This window comes from Delphinus delphis, chromosome 20, assembly GCF_949987515.2.
Source record: "Delphinus delphis chromosome 20, mDelDel1.2, whole genome shotgun sequence".
In the NCBI taxonomy this organism is placed as follows: domain Eukaryota; kingdom Metazoa; phylum Chordata; class Mammalia; order Artiodactyla; family Delphinidae; genus Delphinus; species Delphinus delphis.
This window is the reverse complement of record NC_082702.1, coordinates 37,827,348-37,837,141: the sequence shown is the minus strand read 5'-3', so window position 1 is coordinate 37,837,141 and position 9,794 is coordinate 37,827,348. Positions and strand designations below refer to the sequence as shown.

Genomic DNA, 9,794 nt, shown 5'->3' with positions numbered 1-9,794 from the left:
TGTTTCTTCATCTAAGATGCTAACACAGTTGGAAACCAGCAGGGTGTGTTTGAAATGGGTCCTGTTCCATTTGATACACTAGTGCAGGTAGGATTTGAGATAGAGCCAAACACAGAGCCTGGCACAAAATACGCATGCAAAATATCTCAGTTTCTCCCCACTCACTTCTAATTTCCTCCTTTTCTCTTGTCCTATAATTTTCTTAAGTGCTTTTATACGTTGCTCATGTTATGTCTGTTTTATGTATGTGTGTGGGAGAGTGGGGTAAGAATTGGCCTACCTACAGTCAAATCTCCAGGCAGCACCGAGTCTTTCAAGAATCACATTCAATTTCTTATCCATAAAAACACCAAACGGCGGATGACGCTGGTGCTGCGGGAGGGTCCGGAGGCCCTGGGGGCCCTGGAATGGGAGGCCGAGGTGGCTTCCTCAGAGGCTTCAGCCTAGGGGTCCTGGGCCGGGGCCAAGGCCACGGAGCTCACAGAGGCAAGGCCGAGGACGAGGAGAGGCTCCCTGTCACCAAGCTGGGCCGCCTGGTCAAGGACATGAAGATCAAGTCCCTGGAGCAGATCTATCTCTTCTCTCTACCCATCAAGGAATCTGAGATCACTGACTTTTTCTTGGGGGCATCCCTCAAGGATGAGGTTTTGAAGATTATGCCTGTGCAAAAGCAGACCTGTGCTGGCCATCGGACCAAGTTCAAGGCATTTGTTGCCACTGGGGATTACAACGGACAATGTGGTTTGGGTGTCAAGTGCTCTAAGGAGGTAAGCCACTGCCATCCGTGGGGCCATCATTCAAGCCAAGCTCTCCATCGTCCCAGTGCAGCAAGGCTACTGGGGGAACAAGATTGGCAAGCCCCATACCATCCCTTGCAAGGTGAATGGCCGCTGTGGCTCTGTGCTGGTGTGCCTCATCCCTGCCCCCAGGGGCACGGGCATTGTCTTAGCCCCTGTGCCCAAGAAGCTACTGATAATGGCTGGAATTGACAACCGCTACATCTCTGCCAGGGGCTGCACCACCACCCTGGGCAATTTCGCCAAGGCCACTTTTGATGCCATTTCCAAGACCTACAGTTATCTCACTCCTGATCTCTGGAAAGAGACAGTGTTCACCAAGTCTCTGTATCATGAATTCACTGACCATCTTGTAAAGACCCCCACCAGAGTTTCCATGCAGAGGACGCAGGTGCCAGCTGTAGCCACCACATAATTTTATATGAGAAAAATAAAGTGAATGAAGCTGGTTAAAAAAAAAAATCACACTCCAGCTCTTTTAATGCCCTTTCAATTTCTTTTTAGTTCTATTTTGAATAGGACTCTCTCTCTCCAGGTGTTCCTTATCATGGGTGGGAAAAAAGAAAGGGGAGAAAGTTATGATTGTCCTTTCCTCCAGTCTCTGAGTGTGACATTGTTCTGTCCATATACAATCTCCCCAATTTTCAGGTATACATAGAGGTCAAGGAAGACATTTTTATCATCCTTTCCCTTATATGTCCTTGTTATCTGTGATCTTCTTAAGAAGAACCTGTGGTGAAGTAGTAAGTTGACGAAGTCCACATAGACCTGATACTATTCAATATTCACTAACTGCTTCTCTCTTTGAGGAGAAGGAGGTAAATATACCCTATCTGATCAGATGGTATTATGGTTAATTTTATATGTCAACTTGACTGGGCCACAGAATGTGCAGACATCTAGTTAAACGTTTTTTTCTGGGTGTGTTTTTAAGAATGTTTCAAGAAGAGATTAGCATTTCAGTTGGGGGACTGAGTAAAGCAGATGGCCCTCCCTAATGTTGGTGGGCATCATACAATCCATTGAAGGCCTGAATAGAACTAAAAGATGGAGGAAGGTTGAGTTTGCTTTCTGACTGAGCGTTTGAGATGGGACATTGGTTTTCTCCTAAACTTCGACTGGGACTTACACCATCATCATTCCTGGTTCTCAAGCCTTCAGACTCAGACTGGATTTACACCATTGGCTCTCTAACTCTCTCTATATATATCCTATTTATTCTGTTTCTCTGGAGAACTGTACTAATACTGATGTTAAAACAGGAAAATTATGTCAAAAGGTTGTTATGGAAGAAGAAAACGTGTTACAGTGAAACAACTTTCACTTCCATAGTTCCAACTGCTCTGGAATTAGGGGCAATTTCACCAGGGATGGCAGCTTGACAGCAAATGGCTGAGTCTCTGAAAGGCTATATGATCACTTTTCTAAGTAAACTGTGGAGCGTCTCTTCATTGAGATAAAATGCACAGATCCAGTTTAAAGGAATGCTACAACCCCCATCCACCTGACAAACTATTGTCTTAACTGTCAAACAAAAATATCACACTTCTATGAAACTTTCCTTAATCCCTCAGGTAGAGAATGTTCACAACTTCCTCTGTGCTCAAAAAATCTTTTTTGTACATTACACAGTACAAGCTTGTATTATACTGTATAATTTAAATTTTCATTTGTGTATCCATTGGTCCCACTAGTATCTTCTGATTAGATTATGATTTTATCATGCCCTCTCTCTGTACATTCAGAACTTTCACATAAAAATAGGTGGTCAGCAAAGAAAAAAAAAGAAAAAATGTTTTTTATATTAATGAATGAATCAATCCATACAGGCTCTGAGAAATACCTCCTAAGAATTATTCTTTAACTTTTTATTTGGAAATAACTATAGACTCATAAGAAATTGCAAAGACAATAAATAAAGGTTCCCTGTGCCCATCACTCAGCTTCTCCTAATGATAACGCCTTATATAATTATTGCATATTATCCAAAGAAGGAAATTGATATTGGAGCAATACAATTAACTGACCTTTCTTGGATTTCATTTGTTTTTGTATGTCCTAATTGTTTTTTTGTATGTCTGTGTATATAGTTCTATGAGATTTTATCACCTGAATGATTTGCAGAATAGAAATACAGAACTGTCTTGTCAGCACTAAGAAACTTCCCTGTGCTCCCCCTTTATACTCACACTCTCCCCTTCTTACCTAATCCTTGATAATTATTGACCTGCTCCCCATTTCTATAATTTTGTTATTTTGAGAATATTACATAAATGGAATCATGAAACATGTAACCTTTTAAGACTGTAATTTTTCACTCAGTATGATGCTCCTGAAGTCCATCCAACCTGTTGAATTTATCTGTAGTTTGTTCCTTTTTATTGCTGATTAGTATTCCCTTGCATGGATATACCAAAGTGTGTTTAGCCAGATGCCTAAGACTTTTATTTGATCTTCCCAAGTTTTCTATCATTACCACCCAATGCTTATACTTCTCATAGATGACATAATTAAATATCTCCTCCCCAGGATTCTTTGTGTAAGTGCTTCCAGTTAACTTCTTTTCTATAAGCCATTTCACCTAATCTGAAGTCCTTACTGTGCTAGAGAAGAATAACTAGACATCCAACTTGGCCCTCTTTCATTCTCCAATGCAGCACCAGCAATAGCTCTTTCTCAGTAGTAAGGACATAATATTTATAGACTCTTGGCAAGACTTTGGAACTGTACAGGTTCACAGTAAGTGATTTTGGTAAATGTTCCTAATTCACTCTAACTCCTCCTGCACACATTAATCTTGTACCCCAGAGTTTTTTTGGCAACACATTTTAGATGTTATCATAAAGAATTTATTTCTAAACCATGAATAACTCAGTGAGTCTGAGAGTTTGCTCTTTGTGGGGAAATGTTTTTAAAGCAAAATCAGTGATATTTGAAATAGCTACTGCAAGAACTGAATTTAACAAATCAGTATACACTTACAATTGCACTGATAACTTGGGGGTGGGGGAGATGGTTGTGGCATAAATGGGAAAGGCAGCAACAGCATTTTCTTACTCTAAGTGGTGGAGTGGGCATTTTTTCAGTACAATAATGATTCAAACACACAAAAGGAATCCCTATGATGCTAAATAAGGAACACTTTGTGTTTTCTTCTCTTTTCTTTTCTTTTTTTTTTTCCACTCTCACCCTGAGATTAGGGGAGAGAATGGAAAAAAGTAATGAGAATCCAACTTGGCGAAAGTAAAGTGCTTTCTCTGTTAGGAGTACAAAGAGAGACGTCCCCAGGACTTTCATGTATATTCTGGAAGGAAAGCCTGCTTCCAGAAATGGCAAGCTTAACCTTCTCAAAGTTTCATTTTCCTGAATTATCAAGGCTCAGTCTTGTTCTTTTGTTACTGAATACATCTCCCATAGAACTCAAATGCCTTTTGCACTGACCCTGGAGCTGATGGTGGAGGCAGCAAGGGATTGGGTGAGGAGAGAGACAATGTATTTCATGTTTCTTATAATCAGTTTCTTTCAGGGGCTTCTTCAGGGACTACCTGATCCTTTCACAACAGTTCTCTTCCTGATCAAGGAAAAGAAATGTGATCTCACAGACTCCTTGTAGCTCTCCTTCATGGAAGTGATTTTCTTGTTCTGAAACCAAAATGATTTCTAGGGCATGGCTGAAAAGAAAGCATCCTTGGCTTGTTTTCAATTTCTTCATCCCCAGCCATGACTGGAAAATTGTTAAGCAGTCTTTCTCATGGTTTCTTTCTGTTTTTACTATTCCAGTTCCCTTTGTATGAATCATTTTTCACTGCAGCAGAAAAAGTGAGGGAGGGAAAGGTAACACAGTGCCAGAGAATATAATTTCTGGTCTCTGCTGAGTGCTCTAACTCAGGTGGATAGTTGGGAGCATTTCTAGCTGGATTTCTGGCTGGAAAGGGATTTTAAAAATTACAGAAACTGAAAATAGCCCTCATGCTGATGGCCAGGATTAACTAGAAGTAGAAGTGCACACTGCCTACAAGAATGTTAGGAGAGATTTCCAGAAGGATCTTGCCCAAGAACCTCTTCACTTGTGCTCTCCAATTTTTAAGTTTGAGTTCAAGATTAAAATAGATGTTTTATAATCTCTTAATATCTGTTTTAATATCTGAAACACTTTCTATTCCATAAGAGGATAGGATGGGAACAAAATCATGGAATTTTCCAACTCTTGGTGCATGTAGTGAGTAGAAATTTGACTTAGAAAGAATTGGATTTTGTAGGCAGGCCTGAATGTACATTCTCACTTTGTTATGTATCAGTTGTTGATTTTTGGAGAATTCCCATTACTGTTCTGATATAGGACACTGTAACGCTACCTTTCTCACAAGGCTATTGTGGTATTAAGATGTGTGTGGAATATCCAGTCCAGGGCTCAGCACATGGGGCTCAATAAAATGTAATGTCTTATTGGAACAGCTTAGCTCTAGTACAGGCCTTAAAAACAGTCTGCTCATGTTTCTTCCATTTACAAACAAGAAATCAAAACCTAGGAACAAGAATTTACTAACACAGAAAGTTAGTATTAGAGACCTGACTCCTTGGCTACTATACGTAGAACAGTTTGGACTTACATTTATAACTTCTGTGTGTACACTTTTAAATATTTACAGTACATAGATAGCGTTTATAATAAATAGCTTCAGTGTAAATCTGGCATATATCTAATAACACAAAACCATAAACGCAGGTAAGGATGATGACTACTCAAACGAAAATAAAACAGATTCTGTTACATCCAAACCAAAGATTGAATTCAGTATCAGGTTACAACATGAGTTCACTTATTTTTATCATACTCAGCCTACATCTGACTTTGTTACCCAATACATATTATGCTGGGACTGTTATGTAACATCCCTGAATTCAGCTGTTGTTCCAGCAGATGACATTAAAACTCCTTCAACAACGCTTAAGATAACATAACAAATGAATTTCACCTCCTTAGGATTTCTGGCAATGATTGAAAACTTATTTAACATATGTCTAGAAAGACAAGCCGAAGAAGAGGACAGAAAAATGATTATTCCACTTATTAAGTGTATTCCTAAGCTTACTTCAAAATGATTGGATTGACAGTTCCCATTGGATGATGGACACTTATGGCCCATTGCCTGTGACCTCTACAGTGACTGATGGGAAGGTCAAAATTGGCTATAAACATACACAGAGGTTGAGGTAGATATAAATGTTTACTCATAACTAGTATTAAAGATATGATTTAACCTTTTAAAATGCATCAATTACATGATACATAAGCAATCTCTTATATCTTCTTTAAAACATATTACTTAAATAAAATAGAATTTTAGCCTTATAGATAGCTTTCACAACAACTTAAGTTGACTGATGGTCAGGAGATTTTTCCTTACCTTTTTTAACAAATTTTTAAGTGTACAGTACAGTACTGTTAACCATATGCACGTTGTTGTAAAGCCGATCTCTAGAACATTTTCATCTTGCATGGCTGAAACTCTATACCCTTTGAAGAACAATTCCCCATTTCTCCCTCCCCCCCAGCACCCAGCAACCACCATTCTACTTTCTCCTTCTAAGAATTTGCTTACTTTAGATACCTTATATAAATAGAATCATGCAGTACCCAAAAGAATTGAGATCAGGATCTCGGAGAGATATTTGTAATTCTCATGTCCACGGCAGCACTATTACATTATTACACACAACAGATGGAAACAATCCAAATGTCCATCAATGGCTTAATGAACAAAAAAGCATGGTATATACATACAGTGGAATTTTATTCAGCCTTAAAAAATCATGAAATCTTGTCATATGTTCTAACATAGGCAAACCTTGAAGAAATTATGCTAAGTGAAAGAAGGCAGTTACAGAAGGACAAATTAAATGAGGCTATTCACATGCTATATTTTAGCATCATGACCTACTTTTCCCTATGAAACTAAGACTTTTTAAAAGATAAACCAAAAAAAAAGATAAACCAATGTTATGCTCTTTCGGACAGGGAAATTCAAAGACTATGTCATTAAAACAGAAGTTTGTGCAGACTAATTATCTAAATGTTTCTCATGAAAGATTTGAGATCAACTTCTTACGGAAAATGTAAAAATGATCAGGAAGAAACACCTTCAATGTTTTATTAGTGTTATATAATCTAAACAAGAACTTTTGCTCTTTGGGCTTCAATTCTCTTACTGGCCAAAAATCAAAACAAGCAAACAAACAAAAAAAAGGAGGTGTAGCTTGTGAATCTCTAAAGGGTCTTGACAGTTCTAAAAGTTTATGGAAGTCAATCTTGTATGGAATCAAAAGATTTTCCAAAGGATTTGGAGTCTGAAAGCCTGGATTTGACTTTGACTTTGTCACTAAATAGCTTTGTGGTCTTTCATAGTCTTGGTTTCTTCATTTATAAAATGATGCTGATACCAGCAGCCTCCCAGACTTCTGGAGTGTAAATCATATGACACTGCTGCGTATATGAATGCATCTTTCACTTCCTAAAAATATGAGGATTCTCCAGTGATTCTATTATTAGTATTAATCAATAGGATATATTAATCCTAAGAGCCTGGGAAACAAACACGATGGTCTCTAACAAGATCATGCACATACTGGCTTCTTTCTACCAGGGGCTTTAAGTGAATCTAAATTTGGGAGGATCTCAGAACCTGAGAATTATAGGACCTGTAATTTGAGATCTGAAAATTCTGGAAGCTCAGCGAAGTTAAGCCAAAGGCAAGGTATGATTCAAGATACCAGATGAGGTTAAGAAATACCATGAATTACTGGGATAGAACATATTTCTAAATACCTATTTAACTTATTTTAACTTATTTTAAAAATGTATTCCCATACAGACTCGATGACAATATTGATTTCAAGAATTAATCAAGGAGAATGGATGAATGGTTGCTCAAACAAGGGGCAAGTGATGTGCTTGCCCCTTGCCTAAGTGATTTACTCATATTATTTTGTATAATCTTCCTGATAACCCTATCAGATAACGATGTCTTATTTTACAGATGGAGGTACTGAGATGCCTACAGCCATGGAACAGAGATAAGATGTGAGTCCAAAGGATCAATCGATCTATCTATCTATCTATCTATCTATCTATCTATCTATCTATATATCTTCCTATGTCTGTATCTATATAATAATTTAAGAAAATAAAATCCAAATCTTATTTTCATATTGGTGAATCTTGGTCAAATAAGAGAAAGGGTTCATCACAAGTGAAAGTTAACCTCGGGATCATGCATGAGTAAAAATAAAGAAAAAAATAGGAGGAGGGAAATAAGAAATCTGAAATAATTTGTTGGTCTAATAGGCTAGTATTTCCATGAACAATATTATCAATAATAATAATAAACCCTTTTATAGGCTTGTATAACTCCATGGGAGAAATAAAAAAAAAGAGGGGGTATAACTGAGGTACATTTTAACACTTGATTCATACTTCATTAGAATAAATCAATTCTTAGAATTTCCTCAGAATAAGGTATCTTAGGAAAACTCCAGATGCTCCAGCAGTAATTTATTTGCCTTACGGCTTAGTTAGTGGCTTTTGGAAGAAGACAGAACCTGACCATATGAAGAAAGACAACATAGTTATCTTTGCCATCAGAAAAAATTTGGTAAAATTTTAAAAAACAGTGTATATGTAAAAACCTATGTGAGGAATATTCAGAGAACATAAATGATACAGCATGAAGACATATTTGTCGGAAGCCTATCCTCTTTTATGAAGCCTATCTATTATTGGAGTCTTTTCACTCCTTCCTGAACTCTGTTCCTCAGAACTCACTGTGTGTCTCAAGTAGACTGGATCCCTCCTCTCCAACTATGGTTGGAGATTTTTGAATAGATATATGGTTCTCAACCACCACTGTAGGTATGCAAAATAACTCCTAGACTTTAAGCATTATACAAGCCACGTTCTGAATTATGGAATGAGGGTTTTTTGGTATTGTTTTGTTTTTTGAAATGCTTTCCTTACTTCTCTCCATTTCTGGAAATCTTAAGTAATTTGGCATCTTGTCATATATTGAAGGTCAGGCTGACAGCAATGGACATGCTCAATTTCTTTCTGATTTCCCAAGGAGATTCATTGATGTACTATATTTTTAGTGTGTGATTAGGTCCCTCACATTAATAACAGAATACAGACCATCTGTAATTCTGATTATTAGTCTGTCTTGAAAAATGAGGGGATTCATTTAACTAGTATTGAAGAACTAATTTGAAATTTACTAGCAATTCATTTTTCCCGGTTATACATTAGATTACAGGTCACTGAATTTGAAATCAGCCTGAATTCTTAATGCACAGGGGGAAAACATCTGCTAAGAAACTACCTAGAAGTAGCTTAAAATATAAAAAGATAAATTCCTCCATTATAATTAAGGAGACATTATTTCCTGAGATTCTATTGACTGACTTAATGTTACATTCTTTTCTTGGAGAACATTCAAGCAGATGCCCATCTGTAAATATTGATGAGGATGCAGTGGAAAGAGTATTGATTTTAGAATCAGAATAATATAAGTTCAAATCCCAGCACTGTCTTTTAGTTACAGACAGATCTTGGAAGACTTATTTACTTAACTTCCCTTATTCTCAATTTCCTCACTTACAAAAATCAGAAAAAGACTTTTAGACTTACAGAGAACTTTTCACCTTTACAGTTATCAATCACTTCTTAGCCCACTCTTTCTTCTCTGCTTATGTCCCTAGGGGTGAGTGCATGTGTGTTTGTGTGTGTGTAACTATTCTGTAAGGATTTGTAACATCATGTACATAGGTTTAATGTAAGAATTCAAAGAACTGATGTCTATAAAACCTTTATACTTGATGAAGGATAATGATATGCTGATCAAGAGAGAAGGATACAGAGAAAGATTTTTTTTTAATAAGAAGGTAGAAAACTTATAAACAGGGCATAATTGGTGGCACTGTTCCATAGATAAATTTACTTTATTA

General features: G+C 37.2%; 1 pseudogene; it reads left to right on the top strand.

The window, feature by feature from the left end:
• The first annotated feature begins 360 nt into the window (after positions 1 to 360).
• LOC132416054 (small ribosomal subunit protein uS5-like) lies at positions 361 to 1,212 on the top strand (annotated as a pseudogene).
• Positions 1,213 to 9,794: the final 8,582 nt, after the last annotated feature.